This window comes from Bufo gargarizans, chromosome 4, assembly GCF_014858855.1.
Source record: "Bufo gargarizans isolate SCDJY-AF-19 chromosome 4, ASM1485885v1, whole genome shotgun sequence".
Classification (NCBI taxonomy): Eukaryota; Metazoa; Chordata; class Amphibia; order Anura; family Bufonidae; genus Bufo; species Bufo gargarizans.
In genome coordinates this window covers 452581152-452587151 of record NC_058083.1, presented here as the reverse complement: position 1 = coordinate 452587151, position 6000 = coordinate 452581152, and positions in this window count along the sequence as shown.

Sequence of the window (6000 nt, the reverse complement as noted above, 5' to 3'; positions counted from 1 at the left end):
CAGGGTGATCACCCCCCTGTCACTGATCACCCCCCCTGTAAGGCTCCATTCAGACGTCCGCATGATTTTTACGGATCCATGGATACATGGATCGGATCCGTAAAAATCATGCGGACGTCTGAATGGAGCCTTACAGGGGGGTTATCAATGACAGGGGGGTGATCAATGACAGGGGGTGATCAGGGAGTGTATATGGGTGATCACCCGCCTGTCATTGATCACCCCCCTGTAAGGCTCCATTCAGACGTCCGTATGCTTTTTGCGGATCCGATCCATGTATCCGTGGATCCGTAAAAATCATACGGACGTCTGAACGGAGCCTGACAGGGGGGTGATCAATGACAGGGCGGTGATCAATGACAGGGGGGTGATCAGGGAGTTTATATGGGGTGATCATGGGTGATCAGGGGTTTATAAGGGGTTAATAAGTGACGGGGGGGGGGTGTAGTGTAGTGTAGTGTAGTGTGGTGTTTGGTGGGACTGTACTGACCTACCTGAGTCCTCTGGTGGTCGATCCTAACAAAAGAGACCACCAGAGGACCAGGTAGGAGGTATATTAGACGCTGTTATGAAAACAGCGTCTAATATACCTGTTAGGGGTTAAAAAATTCGGATCTCCAGCCTGCCAGCGAGCGATCGCCGCTGGCAGGCTGGAGATCCACTCGCTTACCTTCCGTTCCTGTGAGCGCGCGCGCCTGTGTGCGCGCGTTCACAGGAAATCTCGCGTCTCGCGAGAAGACGCGTATATGCGTCCAGGAGGAATAAAGCAACCACCTCCCGGACGCATATACGCGTACAGCGGTCGGGAGGTGGTTAAGACCACTTCCTTGCTGTATTACATTTAGACCATTTTCTCCGGCTAAAACAGGTGTAGAAAATGGTAAATGATAATGCAGAAAGGAATAGGACATGTTCTATATTTTTGCGGGGCCACGGAACGGACATATGAATGCAGACAGTACACGGTGTGCTGTCCCTATCTTTTGCTGCCCCCTTTGAAATGAATGGGTCTGCATCTGACCCGCAAAAAATTTAAAACTATAATGAATAAAAATAAAATAAAAAAATCAACAAATGCCACCCCTGATGATCACAAACTATATATCCTATATATCCCCATATGTCAAAATGACTGTTATGGAAAGGAGGAATAACAAAGGTATTTTAGTTGAACTATGTGCTATTAAAAATAAAGCTAAAATAAAAATGACAAAAATAAATCCCATGTATTACCAAAAGAAGGGGCAAAAATTATTTACATTGCCAAATAGAAAAAAAAAAAGCTATTTCTTTCAAAGATGCATGTACCAGTAAAAAACCAGTGGCATGGTCTGTTACTGGTTAATCATCTCGAACAACCCCTTAAAGCATTAATAATGGTATGAAGGCCTGTAATGTCCTCTCAGATACTTGACTAAGTCCTGATTCTGTAAAATCTAATCATTGGATGTGGTTACATGTGCAGTAACGGAGATTAGGCTACCTGCTCTCTAGCTGAAACACTCTGCTCTCTTGACATCTCATCTACTTCATCTGTGCCAAAGGGCAGTAATAATGAAAGTGAGTGATATTTTTAAAAGAGAACATTAACACCCAATGTGACAAGTGTGAAATGAGTTTATCATGACATGCTGAGTCTAAATATAATGTGCAACTAAAGTAACGTTTTTTGGTTCCTGTTGGATGCACAGTGCGCTCATTTATAATAATCACCATATGTTCTATACATGTGGGGTCCGTTATTTGCTCTTTAATCTAGATATGCAATGCCTATTGGAATCACCTTTCAGAATGATTTTGAAAAAAATCTATTTTTATTTTATTTTTATTTAGAATTTAGAAATTATTGACCTTCATGCGTAAAGGGGTCATCCCACAAATTTAAAACTCTTATTTTTTTTTCACTCACTAAGGGCGCATTCACATCACGGATCCGTTATTTTGAGCATCCGTTTTTGTCAATTCTGTTAAAAAGTCCTGTCTAAAATAAAGGATCTCTAAAGGAACTGACACAAACTGATCATAACCGATTTTCAAAAAAAGAAGGATGAGTTATTTTTAGTGCTGACTGAGCATAACTGATGCTTAAAGTAACAGATCTGTTTTTTGGGGTATTCTTTCTGTTCTGGTGGATCAGAGGAATGGAAGTCAGACGGTCGTATGCTGTCCGCAAAAATGCAGATCCGTTTTTTTGTGGATTAGATGCAGACCTTTTCACTTGTCAGTGAAAATCAGGACGTGGCCCCATTGAACTCTATGGGTCCACAAAAATGCGGACAGCATACGGCCCGTCTGAATGAGCCCTTATCTGGAGGGCTTGATTCCCTTTCTGTGGGTGGGCAGGAGCTCATTAAGGACCTGCATCTCCCAGCAGTGCATAGCAAATAGCTCTTTTTAACCCCTTCATTCCCTGCATAGAAAATACTCTCACACAGCCTCAGAGACACACATAGTATGTACCCAATAATTACCTTCTCCACTGTCTAGAGGGAGTTACAGCTGCTATACATTTCTATGAAATCCAAGTAGGGATGAATGAATGGTGTTTGGACTGCTTCTCTATGAGATCACTATGCTGGCACTGAAGGGAGGGAGCATGGAAGCCACTGGGCATGTTAGTTCACCGCTGACTGCAGGAGAAGGTGGACCAGAAGAATAAACAGCAGGGTGCGCTACCAGAGAGGAAAATGTACTTAAAGGATTATTTCCATCTCAGACATTAATGGCATATCACTAGATATGCCGTCAATCTCAGATAGGTGCAGGTCTCACCTATGAGACCCGCTCCTATCTCCTGAATAGACCCCTAAAGTGAAGGAGAGCACATTGCGCATGGGTGGTGTGCTCTCCATTCACTGCCCTGGGAGTTCTGAAAATAGTAGAGCGAGCACAGTCAGCTATTTTGAGAAGTCCCATAGCAAGAAATAGAGAGCACACCATGCATGGATGGCTACCTTCTCAGTCACTGCAATGGGACTGCTGGAAATAACCAAGCCAGCACTTGGCAGCGAACAGAGGGTGGCCATGATTGCGCGGTTGCTCTCCCTTCACTTCTGGGGACCCATTCTGAAGTTGTGGACCCAGTGAGGGGTAGACATGCGATAGTACCGCTAATGAGAAAAAGGGCGACCTTTTTCTCATTAGCGGTACTACCGCATGTCTACCCCTCACTGCGTCCACAACTACGATCTCCTCTCCCACAAAGTGGCACTAGTCTGATGAAGGCACGGATGTGCCGAAACGTCACTTCGCCGCAGCAACCACCATTTTGTATGCAAAATAAACAAAATTTCACAAAATACTACTTGGCTGGAGTCTTTGAATTTAACATCTCCATAGACATAACTATGTAAAAGTTATGAGGCTCGGAATATGGCGGGCGGTGATCGGAACGGGGTGTCTGCTGAAATCATTCAGCAGGCATACTGTGACAATGCCGAGGGGGGTCCTGTGCCCCCCCTGTATCAGTGATTGCTGCGGATTAACCCACTTCTATGCTGCGGTCTGCGCTGACCACGACATAGAAGTTGTTTGTGGTTGAGTGAGCGGATCGAGTCCCTTCAATGCGGTGCAGAGGCTGCCCAATGCCTTGCACGGCATTGGGACCTGCCTTCTACGGGAGCCGAGGAAATCCAGCCTCAGGCTGGGTCTCCTAGGCAACCTGTTAGGCCCCTTGCAGACGAGCATGTCCGGATTAGGTCCGGATGTGTCCCGATGCATTGCGGCAAACCCGGGCGAGTAGGTACCCAATTGCAGTCAGTTTTGACTGCGATTGCGTGCCGATTTTTATCGCGCGGGTGCAATGTGTTTTGCACGCGCATGATAAAAAACTGACTGTGGTACCCAGACCTTAACTTCTTCACAGAAGTTCAGGTTTGGGTTAGTTGTAGTGTAGATTGTATTATTTCCCCTTATAACATGGTTATAAGGGAAAATAATAGCATTCTGAATACAGAATGCATAGTACAATAGGGCTGGAGGGGTAAAAAAAATTTTTTAAAAAATGTTTAACTCACCTTAATCCACTTGTTCGCGCAGCCGGCATCTCTTCTGTCGTCTTATAAAGGAAAAAGTACAGCACCACTGACAAGGGGGGCATCAGCAACAGGCTGTGCCGAAGCCGCCCCTTAAAAGCCGGCACAAGATGCCGCCTTAGGCGAGCTTCTCATCTCGCCTTATGGCAAAAGTGGGCCTGGGACTATGCCTACTAGTGTTGAGCGCGAGTATTCGGATTACGAATCTTAATGCAAATATCGGCACTTCGAGAATTCGCAAATATTTATGGTTCAATCTCTTTTATTTTATCGTTTTAACAATAAAGCATTACTATCGTTTGTGTGTTGTGAAATGATATAATACAACAAACTTCTAAGATAGTATATGTGTATGCAAAATCACAATCTGGAAAGTCAGAAAAAAGTAAGGTACAATATATTGCAAGTATATGAAAGGGAGATAGCTATATCTGATAATTAGAAGTATCTCCTAGCACATTGTGTGATACAGAGGCACTCACGACTGGGTATGTAATCAGCACCCGTTGGGCATAACATATGAATCCAAACTCAGTCAAGCCTCAACATGAACCAGAGCAAATGATAGTAGAGGATTAATAGCTTGGATAAATTCTAGCAATGCGAGTGACGATATATGACTCCACTAAAAGAGAAAGAAAAAAAAAAGAAAAAACCCGGAGGAATCCCAGGTAACAACTGGGTAAAACAGCATATACATGATAGGGGGAAGACAACACATAAGGGTGGACAGGGAGGGGTGAGATGGGGGGGGAGGGGGAGTATCCGTAGATCAGGATGTTAATCACAGCTCTAGATGTGTCTGAGGGTAAAGTACCAGAAGCTACCCAAGCCGAGAACGCGGCTGAAGAGCGAAATTGATTCTAGGAATCCCAGATCTTAAAAAAGGACTGAGAAGCGCTGCGATCCGCAGCGCCCAACTCCTCAATATGCACCAGGGAGTCAAGAGCAGTAACCCAATGGGACCTCCCTAAGCTCTCAGTCGATCTCCATTTGCGTAGAATTATTTGTTTTACGGCCAGCAGAAACAGGCGCAAGGGCCCCTTTTTAACCTGAGCCACACGTCCTGGGAAAATTGATAGTAGAGCTATGGAAGGCGAAGCAACCACATTAGTTCTGTAGATATGATTGTATAGGGAGAACAAGTCATCCCATAGGTGCGCAACCCCCGGACATTCCCACCAGATATGCAGCATGGTGCCCACACCCGATGAGCACCTCCAACATGTAGTAGGTACTGTCGGATAAAAATTGTGAAGTTTAACCGGTGTCCTGTACCATCGAATCAGAACTTTGTAATTAAGTTCTTGTAAATTGCAGGATATCGACAAAGCATGGGAAAAAAGCAAGGACCTTTTCCACTGATCAATAGTATACGAGGAACCTAGCTCAGCCTCCCAATCTGTCATATATTTAAGCTTGGTGTGGAGGGGATCTGAAGCAGAGCCCCCAGACTCCTCGGTGTTCAACATAGCATATAGCAGTGAAATGGTATGTCTGGGTACACAGCCCACTATACAAAGTTTCTCATAGTCGGATAACCCAGGCATTTCTGCACGTCAGGCAACAGGGAGGAGACAAAGCTACGAAGCTGGAAATATAGGAACCATTGCCCAGAAGTAGAAGGGATAATGTGTGAAATATTGTTGAAGGGCAGGATCCCCTGTTTGTTGCTAATATATCGTATCCTAACAGGACAAGCATTGTGGGGACCTAAGGAAGGGATGCTCTGGAGACCATGTGGTAGGTCTGGATGATCAGACAGCGTAGTGAGAGGGCCTGGTATGTGTGCTAGGTGGAGCTTAACTGCAAATTTAAACCATGTCCTGGCCAAAGAATAAATAAGGCCTCTTTCACACTTGCGTTGTCCGGATCCGGCGTGTACTCCACTTGCCGGAATTACACGCCGGATCCGGAAAAACGCAAGTGTACTGAAAGCATTTGAAGACTGATCCGTCTTCATAAT